This window comes from Eleutherodactylus coqui, chromosome 3 (genome assembly GCF_035609145.1).
Source record: "Eleutherodactylus coqui strain aEleCoq1 chromosome 3, aEleCoq1.hap1, whole genome shotgun sequence".
NCBI lineage: Eukaryota > Metazoa > Chordata > Amphibia > Anura > Eleutherodactylidae > Eleutherodactylus > Eleutherodactylus coqui.
Genome location: NC_089839.1, coordinates 28786928 through 28811443, shown reverse-complemented (window position 1 = coordinate 28811443; position 24516 = coordinate 28786928). Strand labels below are relative to the sequence as shown.

At 44.3% G+C, this 24516-nt stretch overlaps 2 pseudogenes; both read left to right on the top strand.

The window, feature by feature from the left end:
• LOC136620553 (zinc finger protein 850-like) overlaps positions 1–24516 on the top strand; it is a 493122-nt pseudogene that overhangs the window by 134296 nt on the left and 334310 nt on the right.
• On the top strand, positions 5487–9289 carry LOC136619658 (gastrula zinc finger protein XlCGF57.1-like; annotated as a pseudogene).

Sequence of the window (24516 nt, the reverse complement as noted above, 5' to 3'; positions counted from 1 at the left end):
GCCGATATACGTTCGTGTGACTTCACCCTTAGTGTGTGTGTGTGTATGTGTATATATATATATATATATATATATATATATATATGTGTGTGTATAAATGTTGGATTGAAAACTAACCAATAAACTTGCATAGTTAATTGTCCAATGATGTTGTGACACCCCGATGTAAGGGGGTTATAAATACAGATGCCCGATACCCATCAGGTGGGAATTCTTCGCTGAACCTATAACTTTGTGTGCTCTCTCATTTAATTCCTCAGTCATATGACATCACGGGTCATATGACGTCATTCACTAGGGTACACCAGACTGTCCCTAAACGGCCATACATTTTTTTGCTTTAACAGCCTCATTGCACACAAGGCAAATTGAATTGCAGATCCAGCACATGTCACCAGCGTGGACGATCCGCTGCTCAATTCGCCCATGGATGTGCATGGAGATTCCACTACACACACACACAAGCGGATTTTTTTGCGGACACAATTTCCATAAATAAAATCACAGCGTGCTCTACTTTAGAGCGGGGTACGTGTGGACGGCTTACAAGTCAATGGAAGCCATCTTATACGCGACAATTAATCACTGCAGGAGCTGCGTCATCATCTACGGCGCGGGGAAAATCTGTACTGCGCCTGTGCGACGCTGATTTCCAATCAAAATCCGCACCAGTGGTACACGTTTTACCTTCTTTTTGGATGCAGAAATGCTGCAGAGTTTGCGGCGGAAACTTATGCTGTGGACATTTTGCAGCATTTTCGCCACATATAAACATACCCTAAGTCAGCTTGAGGTATGCTGCCACAAGCAGAGTGGCCTCAGTAGTAATATTGTCCCCTATAACAGTCCCAGAAGTAATAGTGACCACCCTGCAGTCACCTCAGTAGTAATACTGTCCCACATAGAAGCCACAGTAGTAATAGTAGTGACCCCCACAGTGGTCTCAGTAGTCATAGTGTCCCATTTACTGGCCCCAGTAGTAATCGTGACCCCTGCAGTGGCCCCACTAGTAATGGTCATAAAATATGCACAAAAAAATTGATAACCAGCGTCTAAATGGTTAATGCAGTTCATGTTGTACACTGGTATGTGGATAGGCTCATATTCTCTCTATATCCTGTCACGGTTTAGAAATGTCTAGAGATAACGGTTTCTAATCCTCCACTGCTAGGACAGTTTGTACAGAACTAAGTTTCTATTCCTGGGAATTACGTGTTTGGAGTGACACGCCTTGAGGTGTTAAGTGATAAGGGCCAAGAGGGGCTGAAGGAATTAATATATGTTGCTTATCAAAATGAATATATATCAATCTATTTTAGCAAAATGAATATATTGCAAATATTTTGTGTGTGTACAGAACTCATGACTATTGAGTAACAGGCCTTACGCCTGACCTGTTGGAATCAGGAAGTTCCAAGAGCAGATGTCTCGGAATCTAGCAAGACATGGCCTTACCGCAAAGAGGTTGCTAGCTCTCTCTCTGTCTAAAAATAATGTGCGCGTCTGAAAGTCATGTGAAATCAGCTATTTCTTGAATGTCATATATCACAAGTCTAAATGTCAAAAGTTTATTGTCAGATACAAAAATCATGAGTTTAAGATGTATGGAAATCACGAGGTTATTCCCTGTTTTACCACAAGTCGCGTCCCTGCGTGGGCGATCTTCTATAAAGACTGAGACGATGCAAATAATAAACTCAGAGTTCATTGTTTCACCATATACCGTGTATGGTCAGTACTTTGACTCTCAAGGAGCGCTCCTACGTAGGTCAATTTGGAACCGGACAACATAACTGACCAGTCTGTTTGAACAGATTAACCCTCGACATAAGTAACAGATGTTAAACCGTTAGCACCCAGAACCAATCATGAGTTCTTATGATTACAGGGGGCATGTATTTCTGACCATTCGTAAGTGAACATATGTACATTGTCTGCTTTGTAATAAACTCAGAAGAGCTTCATTGTCGGATGATACAGGCCGTGTCATGTGTCGGGGATCTGTGTACACACTTCTCATATAATTTGGACCAAGCAATGAAACACTATAAAATCCCTCTGATGATTTCCATAACAATAATGTATATACTGTGTGGCTCTGTACTCACTATATAGCAGGGGCGGCTGATTAATATATACCAGATTATTGATCAGAATATTATATAACACTCCTTCATAGCTAAATCACCTCCATTATATGCTGTCACTAATCCTCTATAATCCCCTTGTAGTAAAACCCTTCATGGAAGATGCTCTTGTCCCCTTCAGGTTCCTTAGGCACAAGACTCTCACAGATAAAGACGATGGTCCTTTCCATCATTGACCCACCAAGGATGGAGAAGGACAGAGACCACATGGCTGCCCGGATATTAGACCTCACCCTGGAGATCATCTACTGGATAACTGGGGAGGTGAGAGCTTCACAGGATGTCACTCTTCTCTCGAGTAATAAACAGAGGAATGATGGAAAAGGTGAAGGATTCTTAGCCTCCATGTAGTGATCAGTGTCTCACCATCCACAGGATTACACGGTAGTGAAGAAGTGGTCTGGTGAGTGTGTGACCCCCTGTGTGTCAGGAGGACGGAGCCGGACCCAGAGCCCCATCACCGAGCCGTCACCTCATTCACTGATACATGAGCAGAAGATCCTAGAACTTACCCACAGGATCACTGAGCTGCTGACCGGAGAGGTGAGCGCTGCTGGGAATGGGGGGCATTATATAATACAGCCAAGGGAGGAGTCTGGAGGATGACGGTATATTGTGTGTGTCAGGTTCCTATAAGGTGTCAGGACGTCACTGTCTATTTCTCCATGGAGGAGTGGGAGTATTTAGAAGGACACAAGGATCTGTACAAGGACGTCATGATGGAGGAGCAGCAGCCCCTCACATCACCGGGTAAGAGGAGACATTCATTGATTGCAGGGGACAGTTTTGAGGCTCGGCTAGTCTCGCCATCATCTGATCATCAGATATATAATGTATTCAGTCTCTCTGGTTATTTCCTATAGATGGATCCAGTCAGAGAAATCCCCCAGAGAGATGTCGCAGTTCTCTATATTCCCAGGATTGTCCAGAGGAAGAGGAACATGTCCCACTGGATCATCAGGTAGATGAAGCTGAGATTTCTGTAAATCCTCTACATACTGATGTAATGAAGCTTTTCACTAATCTTCTCCAGCAGCAGTGTAGTATACTGTGTGCTCTCTGTCATGTGGTTATTGTGGGCTGTCAGCAATAGCGGCTGCAAGTGGTTTCTAGTGTTTTAAGGCCTCTATCACACGGAAAACAGCGATATCGCAGCAATGTTCTGTGTGATATCGCTGTTTTCTGGCAGCGATAACACGATTTTTTTGTCACTACAAAGCCGCGTGACTTTGTAGCGCTCTTTTGCCGGGATTTTTGGCGGGCTTTAAATGTAAGCCCCACCCTGAAAATAAGCCATGGCTGCATTAAAAAAAAACAATACATCGCATAACACTGTCCACTCCTCTGTATTTCTCCTCGCAGCTCCCCAACACACTTGCTTGTAGTTTTCAACAAGCGCTTCCTGGTCAGGGGTTCAAAAACCCCTCCTCCAGGAAGCACTGGCTGTGATTGGTTCATTGAGTCCTGCAGTGATTGGCTGAGTCACTTGAGAACCATTCACAGCCATCGCACTGAATGAACGGAGGCATCTGGTTAGAATTGTCCATGCAAAGAGTCACACAAATCTTGCAGAAGTCACATCCACATTCAATGCAGGAGGCCCCACACACACATGCCATAGGTCAATGCAGCATTCTTTAGCTTCCATTGGACATGGTAGCAGAAGACAAAACTGGAGACAGTACCTCATCTGAATACTTGAGGTTGCTAGTTGGACCCTAAAGGACTGGCAACATGTGGCATTGTCCAATGAGTCATGGTACCAATTGTTTTGGGCTCATGGCAGGGTTCAGGTGTTCCACAGACCCCTGAACTCCAGTTGTCAGCAAGGCACTGTGCAGGCTAGTGGTTGTTCTATGCTGCTGTGGGGCTGTTTTTATGGTATGGGTTGGGTCCACTGATCTGCCTAAACATATTCACCAGTGCCTGCTATATTCACTGCTTAGTGACTATTTGCTGCCCATCATGGTCTACATGGACCCCTACAATGATGTGATATGACAGCCAGATAATGCATTATGCCTTCGGACACAAGTTGTCCAAAATTGGTTCGCAGAGCATTCTGGAGAGTTCCTACGAATGGTGTGGCCTGCACATTCACAATGGTGTGGCCTGACATGAGCCCAATCAAGCATTTAGGGGATGTGGTGGAAAGATCTATTTGCAACAGAGATCCTCTTGTGAAATCGATGTCAGTCCTGTTACTACACTTCACAAGGCTATAGGGCATCTTACATGATATTAGTTCCTGTCTCATGACTTTTGGCACAACAGTGTAGGTTCATTTCCTTGAGTGGATATTCTAACTTGTTATATCAATTGTTATGGCAGCAATGGGAATCGACGTGGTCCAAGCTGTATGTTATGGCTCTCAACTCCCGTGGGTCTCAGCAGTTGGCTGCAGGGTGCTTGGTGTTCGTGGACCATGTAAGCCCCCTCCGCCGACTCTTACCTCCAATTCCAGTCAGTGCAGCCGCGATGCTCCTGCGATGCGTGGGGTGGTCAGAAATCCAGGCTGTAGCTTCGATTTTCACTAGGCCTCGGTGGGCAGCTAGTAGCACTGTAGGGGTTTGTGTCGGGAGCGACAGTAGACATAGTTTGCCAGAGAATCTTTGCCATTGGAAACGGTCCAGGAGGTGGAGTGGTTGGACCCCCGCAGTGTCCGCAGCAGTTGGGGCCCCAAGCCTCCGAAGCCAACTAGGCCACACCCAGGTGGCGGCGCAGCGACAGTGGCAGAATCTCCCAATGTATCAGGGAGGGTTTACCACAGCAACAGGTGATGAATGCCTAAGTTCTTTTCTGTCCCTTTCCGGGCAAAAAAAGTGGTCAGGCAACACGCAGATCAACCCGAACTCTAGGCCGTGGCTTTATGCACCGCTACGTCACGGCAGATCAATGTCCGTAAAGCGTGGGTCCAGGGCGTGAGCAACAGGAAGTGGAGGTTACCGGAGGTCTTTGCCACCAGAGGTAGCCCGGGAGGCAGAGTGGCCGTGTCCCTGCAATGTCCACAGTGGCCGAAACTTCAGACCGCAGCTCCGGAACCGGCCAGATCGTGCTTGGGGAGTGGTGTGGAGATGGCAGATTTGACTAGAATGGTGAGCAGGGTCCTGCCGATGGTAGAGTGGCTCCGCGGTCCTCTTCAACCCCTTCGGGCCGCTGTAAGGGCTACGCCACGTATGTCGCGGCCGGAAATTTAGGGCACAGCTTTGCACTTTGCTGGCTCCAGCGGGACGGTGGCTGTGTCATGGGGTTCTGGATCAGGGCGTCGCATTTAGATGGGGGCTTACTGGGATCCTCCGCCACTGAAGAAGTCCTGTAAAGTGATGTATCCTGGTCCTCATGGCGTCTGCTGTTTTCTGTGCCTTGATGGATCCTCCACAGGCGGTGAGTGGAGGGGCTTCCCCAAGACAAGTAGGGGGGAATATCAATCACCTATAGTTGCTTCAGGGCACCGAAGGAGTCCCAATGTCTCTGGGGCCAGGAGTCAGAACAGAAGCTCTGTAAGACACGTCCTGCTCTGTCGGGGTCCAGGAGAGAAGTCCGTGGTAAAGTGTTTTAATTTGATTGTGGTCCACAGTTTCATTGAGTTGAGGCTGGGGAGCACCGATAGTGCACAGTACTGATGGACATAAGATAAATTAGGGGTCTTTCTTCTCACCTCTTTTTGTGGGATTCTTGCAGGAAAGTTCTGAACTAACAATGAGTGGACGCGATAAACCCATATCGGTGTCGGTGAACGGTAAGAGCCTTTAAAAAATCTTGTTTGAATGTATTTTATTAATGGGAAGCTCAGAATATCATCTTCCACCTGATCATTACTATTACTCATTTAGTGCCTCAACCTGCGTTATATGGACCCCATGGGGTACACACCATGTCCTTAGGCGACACTTGCACTGTTTGCAGGCTGTAAATTTATTGGGAAGGCAGTTTTATTAGAATCCAGACTGCAGACTTTCAAACAAGAAGAGAAGTAGTTGGTGAGCGAAGTGTGATTGCGGTGATTATGAAGTCCTTTAATTTATATTTCTTTACTCATAATTCTTCCATTCTCCTAATCTATAGATGATATATTCTCAATATAGTTGATTGGTGGGGGTCTGCCCACTTGGGATCTTTTCTGATCACCTGACTAAAGAGGCCATTGACATCTCATTCTTTCATCACATGGCCTGAGAGCAGCTCCATCCCATTCAAGTGAATGGAATGAAGCAGCTATACCAGGCACAGCCACTATACAGCTGATTCCTCCCTAATCAACTATTAGTGACCGATCCTGAGGATGGGCCATCAATAGTTTAGTGCCTGAAAACCCTATTTAATATGTAATATTATACTCCCAGGATATGCCAGAAAGGTCTGATAGATATGATCACAGGGCTAAAGGGGCTGTCACATTACCCAGTTAGATGATACACCCACAGCTGGCTTCCCATCCTCCTAGTTGGGTGTTACCATAACTAACATTGAAGTGAATGGCCATTATTGAAATAGTGTAGCGCAGCCACTATGCTATTTCCATTGCATGGGAGTTATTGAAACAGCATTATGCTTTGTGCTACACTGTTTGGTATCAAGGGAAAAACAATTGCTTTTTTTGTTAACCCACCTGCTAAAATGAACAGAATATAGAAAAAGTGATTAAAGGGGTTATCCATTCACCAGACAACTCCTATTCAATAGGCCTAGCTGCACTGAAATAAACTGAAATACACATACCCCAGAATGGTCACCGGGACATTCTGACAACTCCTTCTAGGTGCTTGATTTTTATTTTACAATGAGTATATTTTGGATGTCAATGGTTATATACCCTACGTTACATTTTTCTTACATTTGATTGGCAAATAATAACTTTTGCAGTGTGAAAATAATAGTTGATGTTTTAAAACTTATAGGGGTTTTTCAGTGAAATACTATTGTTGACCTATCATAAGGATAGGTCATCAATAGTTGATTGGCCAGGGTCCATCGCTCAGGACCCTGACCGATTAGCTGAGCGAGCGCATGCTGTCAGTGCTGCAAATACACAGAGGTCGGAGCCGAAGCCTGCTCGCTGACCTCTGTGTAGTGGCCGATGCTTTCAACTGCAGGCATGCTGGGGCTGTAGTTACAAGCGCTGACCACTATATGGGGGTCGGTGTGGAGGCTTCCACTCCAACCTCTGTCTATTTGCAGAGCTGACAGCATGTGCCTGCTCAGCTAATCAGTCGGAGTCCTGAGCGATGGACCTCAGCCAATCAACTTTTGATGACCTTTCCTGATGATAGGTCAACAACAGTATTTCACTGGAAACCTCCTTTAACTTTTAGCTATCTCTACTAGAAATTATATTCTGCAATCTTTACAAAGCATTTACAAATACTAGGATGTTTTTGTTTGTCTTCTGTCTCTTTCATATATTTACTAGTGATTTAGTTATCATATGTTATCCTGTTTTTTTCTTGTTTTTCCATTTTAGTATGTTGCCTTGCTATTGTTTAAATAAAGCTTGATTGGTTAATTGAAAAAAATAAAAATAGGGGGAAAATTATTATTTATTTTACCCCAGGTGAAGACTGGAGTAGAGGCCACCATGAACACCTCGTATCTCTAAATGAAGTAGAAGATAATACCACACAACCTAATTCAATAACCCCTAATGCACCCTTAGTCCTTCAAAGCAAAGAACTATCAGCTGATGGTGCTAGTGAGAGGAAACCTTCTTCACTGATTGGCAAACAAAGAACTGGTCGTAGACGGGGGAAAATATTTCCATGTCACACAGATTTTAAAAAGAAATCAAATCCTTCTTGGGACCAGAGAACCGAAAGAGATGCAAGGCAAATTTCATGTTCAGAATGTGGGAAATGTTTTAATTCTAACAGCAGTCTTGCATATCATCTAAAAACTCACACAGGGGAGAAACCATTTTCTTGTACTGAATGTGCGAAATGTTTTTATCAGAAAGGAGCTCTTGATGCACACTTAAAAACTCACACAGGAGAGAAACCATTTTCTTGTACTGAATGTGGGAAATGTTTTACTCATAAAAATACTCTTGCAAGTCATTTAAAAACTCATACAGGGGAAAAGCCATTTTCATGTCCTGAATGTGGGAAATGTTTTAGTTGGAAATCAAATCTTGTTGAACATCAGAGAACTCACACAGGAGAGAAGCCATTTTCATGTACTGAATGTGGGAAATGTTTTACTCATAAAAGCACTCTTGCAAATCATTTAAAAATTCACACAGGTGAGAAGCCGTTTTCATGTCCTCAATGTAGGAAATGTTTTCACAAGAAAGGAGCTCTTGTGGTTCATTTAAAAATTCCCACAGGACATAAACCATTTTCATGTCCTGAATGTAGGAAATGATTTACTCATAAAAATACTCCTTCAAGTCATTTAAAAACTCACACAGGGGAGAAGCCATTTTCATGTCCTGAATGTGGGAAATGTTTTAGAGAGAAATCAACTCTTGTTCGACATCAGAGAACTCACACAGGGGAGAAACCATTTTTATGTACTTAATGTTTTAATCATAAAAGCACTCTCGCAAGTCATTTAAAAACTCACACAGGGGAAAGCCATCTTCATGTCCTAAATGTGGGAAGTGTTTTAGTGATAAATCATATCTTGTGAGACATTTAAAATCTCACACAGGAGAGAAACCATTTTCATGTACTGAATGTGGGAAATGTTTTAACCAGAAACCAAATCTTGCTCAACATCAGAGAACTCACACAGGAGAAAAGTCATATCCATGTCCTGAATGTGAGAAAGGTTTTAGTAAGAAGTTATTGCTGATTAACATTAGAGAACTCATGCAGGAGAGAAATCCTTTTAATGTTCAGATTGTTGTAAATGTTACAATCGAGGAACCTCATTGTAGAATCTGCTGCCTAAGACCGCTTTCAAATGAGCGTATTTTAACTTTTGTCCATGTTTTGTGGACCAGAATATGGAGCTAATGTAAATCTATATATCTACTCATGTGGCTGCATTTTTCATAGCTGTGTGTCAAAAACTCAGCATGACCTTTTTTGTCTCTGTTTGCCTCCGTTTTTGCATTTCATTAGTTTTATTTTTTATTGATCAAAAACGGATCCATATTTGCCCTGCAGAGAATAAAACAAATGGCAGCAACCACTGAGGCAAATACTGATAAGTTACAGATGACATTGCACTGTATGTTGTCTGTATTGTGGATGTCTTACAGTATGCTTGTCTGAACCTGGCTAAGGATGAGTTCAAACTCAATGTAGTTCCTGCCAAATTTTGGCAATGCTGAAATTCTGCGGCAATGTATAGTACAGCGTAGCTACAAACTTTCACATCCGCAGCATGCTCTATTTGTTGTGGAAATGCTGCATATCTTCACAGCAGTTATTCATACATTATAATTAATCTTGCTATGAAGATCCGCAGGTGGATTTTAGTGTGGATTTATTCCATGATGTGTGATCAGACTCTTGGGATGCCTTCTGATGTATAACTTGCCCCCTACAGGAGCCATAGCATAACAGGACGGTGCAGGCAGGACTCTCAAAGGACCTGTGCCAAACAATTATGATGCTCAGATTGGGCACACACCGCCACTGTGCCCACACAATTAGGAGCAGGACTGTAAAACATAGCCACCATTCTGATGGGAATGGTTGTCAGTCATCGCCTTACCCCTTGTATGTGGCAACTAAAGCTGATTGAGCATTCGCATATTAAAGTGTGAATGAGGTCAAATAGTCGCCCCTTTTACTCTCTCCTTCTATGAGCAAACAAAACTGTCATCTGATAATGATCAGTATTACGGACCATGTTTTTTTATTTTATGGCCTATTTCCCAAGAGTTGGACTCTACAATAAGGAGACTGAGGAAATGAGACTTAACCCCTTGAGTGGCAGGTTTCCTATCACCCTGTCGTGCCCACCAGGGCAGGTTTTTTAAAATGGTCTAATCATTGAATTTCAACTAGTTTTGCAGTTGCGTCTCAAGAGCCATAACTTTTTCATTTTTCCATTGACATGGCCATATGAGGGCTTGTTTTTTGCGGGACAAGTTGTGATTTTTTAAACAGGGGGGAGGAAAAAAAGAAATGGGGAAAAAAGAAAAAAAGGGGCCATGTCATTAAGGGGTTAAATAATGTATTAACTTCCTTCTCTGGGTCATTACGACGCATGGATACCACATGTGTGATTGTATTTTTGATTTTTTACAAAGTAAAGGGAGACAAGTGTTTTTTTTATTTTTTTAATAATTTTTTTACTTTTTTTTTTTATTTTTTTTATTTTATTTTATTTTATTTTTTTGTCCCTATAGGGGACTTCCACAGGGACCCATCAGGACCCCTGATCACATTCCGGGGGTCCGATGGTGACAGCCCTTTACATGCTGCAGTGACAGCCCTTTACATGCTGCAGTCACATAGACTGCAGCATGTAAGGGGTTAACACAGCAGAGATCAGAGGTTTTCTCTGATCTCTGCTGTTAGAGCTAGTACCTAGCTGTCCTCTGACAGCTAACAACTAGCTCTCCCTGCCACAGAGACCATCGGCTTGCTTCTGACAAGCCGATGGTCTCTACGGCAACCTGTAAACAAAGCAGGAGATATTGCCGGCATATCGGCATGTCGGCAATATCTTCTGCTGGTTTTTCAAAGCCCTTGCACTGCTCTGTGTGGGTCTGTGCAGGCAGAGCACACTGTCACAGCTTGTAGCATTGTGCTCTGCAGCTCCCATAGTGATACATAGCCCGGAAATCTTCCGGGCAGTATCGCTATGAGCAGTGGAGCTCGGCCCCGGAAATTTTCCGGGCGTGCCACTCAAGGGGTTAATTAACTTAAATCAAAGATTTGTCCCATTCCACCTGATTAAAAGCTACTCTTTGGCTTCCTGTACACGCAGGGTTTCTCCGCAGTACAGCTTAGGCGAAGCTCTGCTGATTACTGGCCAGCATATAAAGGTAAAGGTGCTGACCGGTGATCAAGCAGAGCTCCATTTTTATTTTGCTACAGAGAAGTCTTGCGTGTACAGGCACCCTTTGGAAAACATAGGACCCATTGGATCTGGATTAACCTTCTGACGATCAGAGTGTTTTGGTCCTTTGTGACCTGACACTTTTTAGAAATGAAGCACACTGGGTGATTCAACTGCCATAACTTTCTTTTCTTGGGTTACAAAAATACATATTGTATGTATTTTTTATGATGCACGGGACACTTTTTAGTAGCTTGCTTCTTTTTTTTTTTAAAGTTAGTTTTTATTTATTTAATTAGAGGTAATATGCAAAGTTATAAAAAAAGGCTTTTTGTTTAGTTCTTAGTGTAAATTTCAAATGTTAATGAGAATGGGTTAATTGTTTTGGCCATTTTGATGTATACTTTGTATAGTCTTGCATTACAAGATTGGTGTGCTTTAGGTTATTGGGTTTTTTTTACATTTATTTTTATTTATCAGTAATTTTTTTTAGCTAGCTTTTCCTAACATGTTCCTCATGTCATCATTAAAGAATTGTATTTAGCAGTTTTCCACTATAATTGGGGCATCCATGGGAAGCCCAGTTACTGGTGAAAACCAGCCCTCTGTATCTAGTATAGCTGCTTTGGGTCTGCTTAGATCCAGCAGCTCTGCCATGCGGGGGCGCTGGTCAGTCAGGTACTTACTGGGTCCAATAGAGGTAAGAGCACTACCGATTCCTCTGTTCACTACATATTGCTCATTAAATTTTATATGAGCTGAAAAAGATGCAACAAATCTGTCTGACAGCCAGGCACCTGTCTAGCTAAAGCAAGTTGGCATTTACAATGGTGTATGTTTAAAACTCAGGACCACACAATGTACATATATGGTGCATAAATTTACCTCTAATCAACCATTGATGGATTTATCAGTTATTGGTCACTCAGGAAGGATGAAATGGGCTTGTAAGCCATGTCAAAATACTAATGACCACCTGTCTGTGAGTGAGTTACATGCTCCATTCCTGATCACATGATCGTGACATCATCAAAGGTCTTAAAACATAAAACACGCAGAGCCTGATAGCAGCCGTGTGCTTACAGGACCTGTGATGATGTCACCACTATCATAGAATCCTAGAATGGTAGAGTTGGAAGGGACCTTCAGGGTCATTGGGTCCAACCCCCTGCTCAATGCAGGATTCACTAAATCATCCCAGACAGATGTCTGTTCAGCCTCTGTTTGAACACTTCCATTGAAGGAGAATTCACCACCTCCCGTGGTAACCTGTTCCATTTATTGATCACCCTCACTGTCAGAAAGCTTTTTCTAATATCTAATTTGTGTCTCCTCCCTTTCAGTTTCATCCCATTGCTTCTAGTCTTTCCTTGTACAGATAATAGGGCTGACCCCTCTGCACTGTGACAGCCCTTCAGATATTTGTAGACAGCTATTAAGTCTCCTCTCAGCCTTCTTTTTTGGAAGCTAAACATTCCCAGATCCTTTAACTGTTCTTCATAGGAGAGGATTTGCAGACCACTCACCTTATGCTTACACTTATGTGATCAGTCACCTAGGCTCTGTGTCTGTGAATAAGTTAGTTACAAGCTCTGCCCCGATCACATGACTGAGTCTGCTTAGATCCAGCAGCTCTACCATGCGGGGGGGCTTGTCAGTCCTGTATCTACTGGGTCCAATAGAGGTAATGAAGCTCACTTTTAGGACCCAAAAATATAAATTCATAAAAATTAACTTTTAATAAATATTGCTTAAAAACCTTATGGACACACAAACAAAAAATCCACTATCTGGTAGGGAATGTGAAATTGTATCATACAGTAACACTTCAAGATCAGTATCGATCCTGGATGTTTTCTTTATTATGTCTTTTACGTCCAAAGATAGCTCTTTTTTGGGGGGTTTTAATGTTCCAAAAACCTATGCATTTTTTCCGAACCTGAACATGATGTCGTAATCAGTCGGAATCTACATGCAACTCATATAGTCCAATGTATAATAGACACAAGATGTTTTTATGTACAAAATAGACCTGCCGATTCCTCTCTTTACTACATATTACTCATTGAATTTTATGTGAGCCAGAAAAGATGCAACAAAGCTGTTTTTGACAGCCAGGCACCCATCTAGCTACAGTTAGTTTGCATTTACAATGGTGTATGTTTAAAACCCAGGACCACACGATGTACATATATGGTGCATAAATCCATCAGTGGTTGAGAAGAGGTTAAGTTTATCAGTCATTGGTCGCTCAGGAAGGATGCAGTGGGCTTGTGACCCAAGTCTCCACCAAAAGCAATGATTGACGGCTGTTTAACAGCTGAAATCTGACTACAATTGTTGCATTTGGAGTTGGCTCCAATTGTAGCTGTTTTAAAGCGGTGGTTAATTTTTTTATATAGTGTTGTGCCCCTCCGGACCACTCCCTGTTCATTATTGCTACATTCGTGCAGGGCTCAAGTACAGAGCCTCCCCACAGGTCAGATCTAGCTGTAAGCTATGTCTGAAATGGACAAATATGGACATTATTATTATAACACCAAAATGTATGGAACACAAAATAGGGCAAGTAATAACAACAGATACACTGGGATGGGAACACTATCCCTAACCAATATAGCAGGGCCATTACTCCAATAGGGGCGGCTCCACGGTAGGAACCTAGGGGGCTGAATCTGTCCCTAGATGGAGGCTAGGGAAGATGTTTAATGCAAATGGAAATAGCAATGTATATAACACAGTATACGGTAGAAGTGAATAAGCCTCACACAGAAATTATAGACAGAGGTACTTAGCTGATTGCATTCTGCTGTCTCATCAAACACCTCAGGCAGGACTCTAACCAGCGCCCATGTAGAGGCGAGCCCGGAATAAATACACTTACACTAAATATACTGTTAGTAACCATATTATTAGTTTTATGGAGCAATATGGTAAGTTTATTTCTTGTTCAGCATTCCGTTTCTGCATGCAGAAAACTGAATGAAAGATCAGCCTATGTAAGCAGGTAGTCGTTCACTTAGGAACAACTGCCTGTTCATTGAGAATCTCCGTCCCGTTCTACCTCCATTCACTGAGTGCTCGTTCCTGTGAAAAGCACAGGTTTGATTATCGCTGGGACGGTATATGTGCCCAACAGTTCATTCCGTATAAAAGGGCCTTTAGATAAATTATTCTTTGAGTGAGACATGTTTTGTCTTGTTTTGATTTGAAGGGTTTTCAAATTTTCGTGTCCTTAATAAAGCTTATATATCTTTGTCTGTGTTGGTGCAAATAATTTTTGCTATGATATGCCTCTGGGGTTCAAATTGGTTAGAAGTATATACGGGCCAGGAAATAACTTGTCAAACCACACAAGACTTGATGTAGTCAAAGTTATCTGTTTGCTGATTGACAGGCATCTGGTTTTATAGGGGCACATATTCAATTACAATACCTAAAATCTATTATAATTCAGTTATTACCATTGGTCAAAAGAAACCTAAACAAAATATGAATATGCAGGATAAGGAATGTTACATCTAAAATGCCAACCAGACGCATGCAGGCGCAGATTTGATCATACATGATTAACTTCTTGGAACAGTAAATCTAAACAATAAGTTGTTTAGAGAGAATGTTTAGGAACATACGTGAACAGTTAGGAACATGTCAGTTTAACCCACTGGCCCGTCTAAATGCCACAGCAGCTATGTTCTCGAATAAAAGCCTTAGTGATTCACTCAAGGCTTATTAAATAACCATTTAATATCCATAAATCCCCCAGAATAGGACAAATGAATACAGTGAAAGAGGCAGAGAAGATGGCTTCTTGCTTACAAAATGGCTACACATAAGATGGAGGCACATCCATTTCACTAGCATCTATTATGAGAGTGTGCATTTCCATTTCTATGTAGTTTTTTCTCTGTCATACAAAGCTATATTTTAGCAATAGGCTCACTGTGGATCCAGAGTGCTGTTTTGGTGGTTCAGCATCCCGGCATCAGACCCATGATGCCTCCAGGTCTTCTGGCCCGATATCTTCCTGTAAACTGGTCATGTCTGCTTGTAGCCCCAGCTGGTTTATGGAATGTCATTGATAATATCCCATCCGCAGTATAAGGAGCCGTCCTCTGTTTACATCACAGTGGAGACCACGCTGTCCACGGGTGCCACTTACTACAATTCCAAACAGCAAGCAACTGGCAATTCACAGCACTTTATCTCAGTATTCAGTTCAGGTAAATAGCAAGCTAATCACCCCCAGGTGTGACTATATTACGTCACAGCTACTGAGCTATAATGTGCAGAACCAAGTATAAAACCCACACGGGACTTATTCAACACAGCAGCTTTCTCAGCGCTGCTGCAACAGCACCTCCCCTTCCAGGTGGGGCCCCAGGACCCTTAGCACATGGTCACTTAGGATTTAGCCTGTGAAAAATGTGTAACTAGTCGGTGCACATAGACATTTGCTGCCGGCACCCACTTCCTAACCTCAGCACCATAGGCACGCCCCTGCACTAAATACTGGTGAGATCTCCTAACTAGGCGAGAGTCCACTATGCGACCTACCTCAAAACGAACATCTTCATCCACCACAAGCTGAGCCTGTGGAGATAAACCATTACCTGAGTCCACAAACTTTTTCAACATAGATTTATGAAATACGTTATTGATTGTCATTGAACTAGGAATCTCCAAACAAAAAGACGCTGGACCAATTCATTTCATGATTTTGAATGGACTGACAAATCGTGGACCCAACCTGAATGACCATTGTTTAATTTTTATGTTCCTAGTAGACAACCAAATCAAGTGCCCCACTAAGAAATTAGTCCTCTCCGAACGTCTGTTATCCGTCACCAGCTTAAGATTTTTAGCCGACGTCTCCGTAAAATCCAGCGGTCTATTGTCTAGCGCAAATTCAGGCAAAGGCCTCAATCTCCCAGCAGGAGAATTCCGAGGTGACTTAGTCTTGGCACAAACCTCACAGAATGCGACAAAACTGAACACATCCTGTCGCAAAGTTGGCCAACAAAACTTTCTTCTGAGTAGCTTCTGGGTCTTATTGATTCCAGGGTGCCAAGCCAACACAGGATTGTGTACTTCAGACAGTACTTGTAGCCTCAAAGGGGTAGGTACAAACAGCTTTCAGGTTCATCTGAAATTATGTGAATGAAACACCTTGAAACAGCATCAGCCTTACCTTTTTTACTGCCTGGTCGACATGTAACAAGAAAGTCAAAACGCGAAGAAAACAATGACCACTGCGCCATCTTGGGCTAAGTCTCTTGGCTGACTCCAGGTAGATTGTTTTTGTGATCCATAAAAAACTGTCACCTTATGCTGTGCTCTTTCCAACCAGTGTTGTGACTCCTCTAATCGCCAACAGTTCTATGTCACCAATGTCATAATTGCGCTCGGCCAGTGAAAACTTGCGTGAAAAAAAGCACAAAGCCGAAGATCTTGCAATGTATTAGTACCTTGGGAGAGCACCGCACCTACCCCCACTTCTGAGGCATCCATCTCCAATGCAAACTGGCTGGAGAAGTCCAGTTGTACTAAAACAGGAGCCGCTGCCAAACATCCCTTCAACACCTGAAAGGATTGTAATGCCCCTTCTTGTGAAAACACATTAGCAGAGACAGACCAATCTTCAGGTAACCCGGCTTGCACAGAACACACTTCTACCGAAATACAACAATCATTACAGTAGGGGCTCTACTTAACAATGTCTCTCTTCTCCCAATCTACCACAGGATTATGCAACCGCAACCAGGGCAAACCCAAGATGATTTGCGCCGGAAGAGATTCCATTACATACAAAGTGATGACTTCAGTGTGAAATAATCCAATTTTTAAACAAAGGTTTGGTACACAAAACCTCAGAAACCTCTGAGACAATGGAGAGATATCAATAGCAGAGACGGGGATGGGGTAATCCAGAGGTTTTACCTCTAACACACACCGCTTGACCGTCTCTTGACGGATAAGATTAACGCCCCCGCTCCACAACCCAAGAAGATCGTGATTGGATCAATACCACCCTCGGAAAGTATTACAGCGGGAAGCACCAGCCTGGGGTACGATATCCAAGCAATCATAGGCTCTCCCTCCTAACCTCTAAACTACCTAGTCTTCCTGGCTGAAAGTTATGGCGAGGACAATTTTACAGGAAATGTCCCGTCAGGTTGCAGTGGAAACATCGCCCTTTGCCTTGATCCCTCTCCCATCAACGAGCATTGCCAACCAATGAACCCAGTTGTATGGGATCCTCCCCATCCGTAGGCAGGGAAGCTGTGATATAAGAAAGCTCCTCATGTCTTCCCCTAATCCGTCTTCCTACCCTAATGGCTAAAGACATTGCTGCATCAAGGCTTTGAGGCACGGGATACCTCACCAAAGGTCCTTAATCTTATCCGCTATGCCACAATAAAGCTGACTCCGCAATGCAGGGTTGTTCCAATTAGTCTCAGTTGACCAGTGGCGAAATTCAGCGCAGAACTCCTCAATAGGAGAATCCCCCTGACGTAAGCCTCTGAGCTTCCCCTCTGCCAGTGAGACCCTATCAGGGTCATAATAAATTAATCCTAAGGCCTCAAAAAGACGATCCACAGAGCGCAAAGCTTCAGAAGAGGGCAGCAAAAAAAATGACCATGCCTGAGGGGCAACCTGGAAATAATGATCCCCAGTCCCTGGAGCTTGTCACCTGAGGACAGGGGCGCAGACTGAAATAAAATTTGCAGCACTCTTTGAAACGAAAAATTTTTTAACCTATCTCCAGAAAACCGATCTGGAAGATTGATCTTAGGCTCCTTAATATAATCCTCTAGGACAGGTTGCTGCTGTTTGATATCAGCAACCTCCAGTGCCAGTGCCTTCAGCTGACAGGATAACACCTCAATGGGATTTATCTTAACAAAGGTAAACAATATCCCACCAAGTAAGTACGAAGGTGAATTCTGCTATGTCCGCAAATGACTTGCTCGACCAACACCTGCAATTATGCACAATAATAGCCCAAAGTGCAGAAACTGAAATAAACAACACAAAATAAATGGGAAGTCTTTCCCTAAACACGTGAGGACTAGGGAGAGGGCCCTGCCTAGCACAGCAGACTGATTGCTTCAATAGATGCGGGCCTGCACTTGTTCCTGGGACCTAAGTAACCCTACTTGGCCAACAAAATAAAGGACAAAGAAAACCCCAAAAGGAAACACAAAAGGAACACCACACTTAGCTGCTGGTGAAGCCGCAGCATACAGAGCCGACCTCTGTTCATGTCACAGCGGAGACCACGCTGTCCACGGGAGCCACTTACTACCAGCTCAGACAGCGAGCAACTAGTAATTCACAGCACTTTAGCTCAGTATCCAGCCCAGGTAAATAGCAAGCTAATCACCCCCGGGTGTGACTATATTACGTCACACCTACTGAGCTAGAAGGTGCAGAACCAAGTCGAAAACCCACACGGGACTTAGTCAATCCGGCAGCGATCTCAGCACTGCTGCAACAGGTTTGGAATAGATGGTCGTTTAATGTGAATGTGTAAGCAGATTGGAGTGTGTAGGCTGGATGATGTATGGACAGAAGGGAAGTGATGTACGGTGGTGCGGCACCATAGAGAGCTTTGCGGGTGAGGGTGAGGAGTTTGAATCTAGATCTGTAATGGATGGGCAGCCAGAGCAGTGATTGGCATGGTGCAGAGGCATCTGAGAAACAGCTGGATAGGAAAATGAGTCTAGCTGCATTTAGTATGGATTGGAGAGGGGAGAGTCTGGTGCAGGAAAGGCCGATGAGCAGCGAGTTGTAATAGTCAATTCGGGAATGGATGAGAGCGACAACGAGTGCCTTTAACGTGTCCGTGGTGAAAAACGGATGGACTTTAATGATATTCCTGAGGTGCAGCTGGCACGTTCGGGCCAGAGATTGGATGTGGGGGGGGTGAAGGAGAGGTCAGAATCCAGTGTGATGCCAAAACAGCGGGCATCCTGTCTGGGGGTTACGATGGTGCCAGATACTGATATGGAGATGAGGAGAGGTTGGGCTGGAAGGTGGGAAATACCTTAATCTTATTCTTTCTTATTTCTTGCTTTTTCACTATGAACTTCACCTCTCCTTCACCGCTGCACTAACTCCTTCAGAACTCTACTTGCTTCTGTCACTGACTAGAACTACAACACCAACTGATCTCTCTAGAACTGGGCAGATGTATTTATAGACTCTGGGTCCTCCCAGGAGCATAGAGCTCGGGGGCTAGACAGGTGCATGAGAATAGACTCATTGTGTATACACTCTGGCTCCGGGGTTTAGGGCTCTATGGTTCTCTAGTTACCAACTACATTTTAGCAATGTAAATAAATAGAATAAAACTTTATTAATAAAATAACATTACACTATAAATCTGTGTAGTCACAACTTCAGGCCATGTAAATACGCTGTGTAGTCAAGCAATTGACAATCCCTTACATCTCTTCTGCACACGTATTTCGCCCCGTCTTGCAGAGTTTAGTACAAATACACTCCATATTACCGCCTGCAGAAGATAAATGCAGAAGCGCCCATGTATTTGTGCCAGCACATTCAATGTGAGAAGCAAAGATGGAGGCAAGAAGTAAAGATGGAGCCAAACCCGAATAATGGTGATAGGACAAGAGTCCAGGACTGTGGAGGTTCAATAAGTGCTTGAAATAGTGGAGGTGCTGCCTGCCAGATGACGCCCCACCTAGATGGGTGTAAATGTACAGAGAGGGAAGGGTGAAAGGACGGGTGAATAGGAGCAACTCTCTAGATAAAGGGGATACTGGAGATAGAAGCTTCTCTTGTATTACATAACGTGTGGAGCCAGCATGTGAAAACACGTTTCGGCGTCACGCCCCTTCATCAGTCCGCTGGTTAAAACATAAAAAACTAAGTGATGTGGATAACAAGATAGGAATAAATATATATATTAGAGTTTAAATACTATTAGAGATATTTTACACGGAGAGATTGTTGTTAAACCGTTGGATTGTGCGAATTTGAATGCTAATCGTTTGGCGCAAACACGGCCAACAATTGAATGATGAATGAGAATGTGTTTGTTTGTCATTCGTTGTACATTTCTTGGAGGCGGAAAAATAATCGTTCACTCACCGCTGCGTGTGATCAGCGACCAGTAAGGCCTCATGTCCACGGGGAAAACTGAATTGCTGAATCTGCGCAGATGATCTGCAGTTCAGTATGCCCAAATACATTCATTGGGCATTCCAGGTAAGTAAACACCGGTGGATGTCATTTTTTCCTGGCGCGCAAATCGCACGGCGAGAAAACACCCGCAGTATGGTCCATTTTCTGCAGCTTCCCACTCGGACGGCTTCCATTGAAGTCAATCAAAGCCGTCCGTGCCGCGGGAAGGCAGGGGATTTAAAAAAAAAAAAATCACGCCGCATCCACCGTGCAGAAGTAAGAAGATCCAGCCCCAATGGAGAAGACCCCCACGGCAGGCGGACAGGGGAGTAATGTCTTTTTGGCCCTCATGGCTGCGGCGATGCGTGGAAACCGCTGCGGGATTCCGCCCTTGTAAACCGTGTGTGCCCGCGGACACGAGGCCTTAGTCAGTCAGCGGTTTATCTGCCGGTATAAACAGGCTGCATGAGCCAACAATGTCATTTATCTCCCCGTGTGAAAGGAGACGGCGGCTGCTCACATCTGCGCTGCCGATTACAGTATGGGAGCAGAATCCCCTGGATGAACCAAACTGCTGGACGGACCCCATAGACTATAATGTACGGCTTTATCGTATGTCATTACACGCCGGATCTGCGCCGCACGCTCTGAACGGAGCCTCCAATGCCGGTGTGAACAGAGCCTCATAGAGATGTGCTTCACCAGCCTGCGGCCATCTACTCTAAGGTAATGAGGAGACTGACAACAAGGAGAACCGAGGGGAGGAGTCTACTTACTTATCTCACTGTGTGCTGGAGGAAACTAACCTGTCTGCTCTAGTGACTGCAGGACCTGTGATGATGTCATGTCATGTGATCTGCACTTAAAGGAGATGTCTCACGCCGAAACGGGTTTTTTTTTTTTTTAATAGCCCCCCCGTTCGGCGCGAGACAAACCCGATGCAGACGTTTAAAAAAAAAAACAGATAGTACTTACCCGAATCCCCACGGTCCGGCGTCTTCATACTTACCTTGTGAAGATGGCCGCCGGGATCTTCACCCTCGGTGGACCGCAGGGCTTCTGTGCGGTCCATTGCCGATTCCAGCCTCCTGATTGGCTGGAATCGGCACACGTGACGGGGCGGGGCTACGAGGAGCCGGCATCCTGCACGAGCGGCCCCATTCAGAAGACAGAAGACCGCACAGCGCAAGCGCGTCTAAAATCGCCAGAAGAGGCGATTTTAGACGGATCTATGGAGACGGGGACGCCAGCAACGGAGCAGGTAAGTGAAATAACTTCTGTTTGGCTCATATTTAGTGCACGATGTATATTACAAAGTGCATTAATATGGCCATACAGAAGTATATAACCCCACATGCTTTCATGAGACATCTCCTTTAACTCTGTGGAGATGCCACGTCTCTATCGTGACCAGTGAAAGCTGAAAGGTCCTTTAGCTACTACCATTACACCATCCATCCCATGTATATAACTGGTCACATGACTGTGACATCACCAAAGGTTCTGTAGCCACTAAGATTTAGCCCATCATCACCGAAGATCCGGAAGTTATTAGTCTGCTCCCCCTGTAGGTCAGTGCTGGTCGGGGTGCCTGTGACTTGTAGTCCGCCCGTCTTGTTTCTTTATTTACCAGCAGGCGGTTTTTCTGTCAGTGTAATTCAGTGAGTTTAAGGCTGGGTTCACACAGTGCGGATTTGCCGCGGATTGCCGTTGCATTTCCGCACTGTGGCAAAACCGCTGCGTTTGCAGTGCAATGCAGCACAAATGAGATTTGCCAAAAAGCTGTTCTCACAGGACAAATTTTTTCTGCACAGCCGCAGTGTGGAAATGCAACCGCTGCGCGGTTTTTCAAGACTCAGCATGTCCATTCTTCGGTCTTTTCCGCAGCGCTTTTTTGTCCATAGACCTCTATGGACGCAGCTAAATCCGCACCAAATACGCGGCAAAAAGTAAAAAAGCGCTGCGGAATTTTTCCGCACAAAAATCCGCAAGCCCAAATTAACCTTTGAAGCGGTTTTGGGGCAGAAGCAGTTCCTCTACGGCAAAACCGCGGCAACTCTGCCCTGTGTGAACCCAGCCTTAGGCTCTCGGTTTATTATAGCTGCAGAGATGACAACCCGGGAGAGACCTTCACAGGGTGACACTGCAGCAGCAGGTTGGGACTAATGGGAGGGGCCTTTCCCTGGGGTGTGGCTTAAATTAAAGGGCAGGGCTAATATATTCAGAAATTCTATATTAAAGGGGTTTTCCGCACAGCGCTGGCTGTCAGTGCCAGAATACACCGGCGACAGAGCGGAAGCCACTGCTCCAACCCCTGTGTAGTGGCCGGTGACTGTAATTACAAGCACAGAAGTTGGGGACAGCGCTTTGGGAAATGTGGAGTAATAAGTAGTAAAATGGGATGTGGGACTCAGCTGGCATATGTGGCATGCATACAGCGTGGGTGGCAGCTGTTTATTACAGCTGACACCCACGGCAATAGCTGCAATCAGCCGCTGTCAATCGTGGTGAGATCTGGGGAGCTGTGCGGGTGTCATGGCAGTTGGGGCCCAGGGCTGCCTTGGGAGACTGCCCATCAAGCCTTTCCCGTGGGGTGGCTTGATAGACTGCCTGTCAAAAAGCAGTATAATGTAATGCTATAGCATTACGTCATACTGCAGGAGCGATCAAAGCATCGCTGGTTGTGGTCCCCCCTGGGGACTGAAAAAAGTGTAAAAGAAAACAACAATAAAGTTTTACTAATTATTTAAACAAAAAAAAGTAGTAAAAGTTAAGGAAAAAACCCTTTTGCCATAAAAATAAAAAAGTTATTGTGCGCAGAAAATAGAGAGAAAATAGTTTTAAAAAATTAAATAGCTTTTAAAAAATACAAGTAGTACAGCAAAAAAAACTGTATATGTTTGGTATCGCAGTAACCGTACCGACCCATAGAATAAAGTTATCATGTCATTTTTGTTGCAGTTTGTGCGCCGTAGAAACAGGGCGCACCGAAAGATGGAGGAATGTCTTTTTTTTTTCAATTCCTCTCCACTTAGAATTTTTTTAAAGATTTTTCAGTAGATTATATGGTACAATAAATAGTACCTGTGAAAAATACAACTCGTCCCGCAAAAACAAGCCCTCATACAGCGACGTCGATTTTTTAAAAGGGGGGAGGAAAAAACGAAAATGGAAAAAAGCAAAAAAGCTCCGTCACTAAGGGGTTAAAGTTTATATCCTTCATGTAGGCCTTAGTTAAGTAATAAGTTAAACACTGCCAATTACAAGTTGGAAATCTTTATATAAATATATATACTTAATAGCGACCCTAGAAGTAGTTAATTCAAGCCTATAGATTGACATCACTGCTTATGCTGAGTTTTATTATAGGGGTTGTCCTGCTAACCTTTTTACTCCTTTTCTTCCCCTTATAAAGCTGGCCTGAAGGATTTTTCAAAGATGGCGCTGCTGGGGTAGTTCCCATGATGCACTGCTCTCTCTTCCTTCAGCGTGCGTGCTCCCGATGATGCCGGTCACATGACTGGAAGACCGACATCATAATGGAGACTCACCGCTGACATGCTGAGAGCAATATCGGGCTGTGAGTGACAGCCCCATACAGCTCTCCCCCTCCGCAACTCCCTTCACTGCTTTGATTAGAGCCAGCAGCCGCCCGGCCCCATTCAAAGCAATGAGAGAGCAGGGAGAGCAGTGCGATCTCCTGCTACTGCTCTGACAGCTGTAGCAGGAGATTCCTTCATCCCCACAGCTTGTCCCCTCATCACTGGACACTGTGATACTGCTGTCACGGTGTCCAGTGATGAGAGGACATGCTGGGGAGATGAAGGAATCCCCTGCTACAGCTGTCACAGCAGTAGCAGGGGATCGTGATCTCTGAGGATCTCAATCCTCTGCCATTGAAAGTAAATGAAAGTGAAAGTAAAACAAAACATGTCCCCACACACACATGCCCCCTCCACCTTCAGGTCGTGAGCGAGAACCTAGGACTGCATTTCTGCTGCCTTAACACTCTGCGCCACATGAGGCGTCATGTAGATTTATTTAAAGGGTTGTCCCGCAACAACAAGGGGGGTTAAACACTTATGTACAGGTCTTCTGCACATGCGCAGAAGACCTGTGCGGCACGAGCATGCCGGAGCGGGACAGAAGAGGGCAGACTGCGCAACCGCGGCTAATCGAGGCAGAAGGCGGCTTTGGTCGGAGCCATGCAGACGGGGACGCCAACACCGGAGGGGGTAAGTGAATAACTTCTGTATGGCCA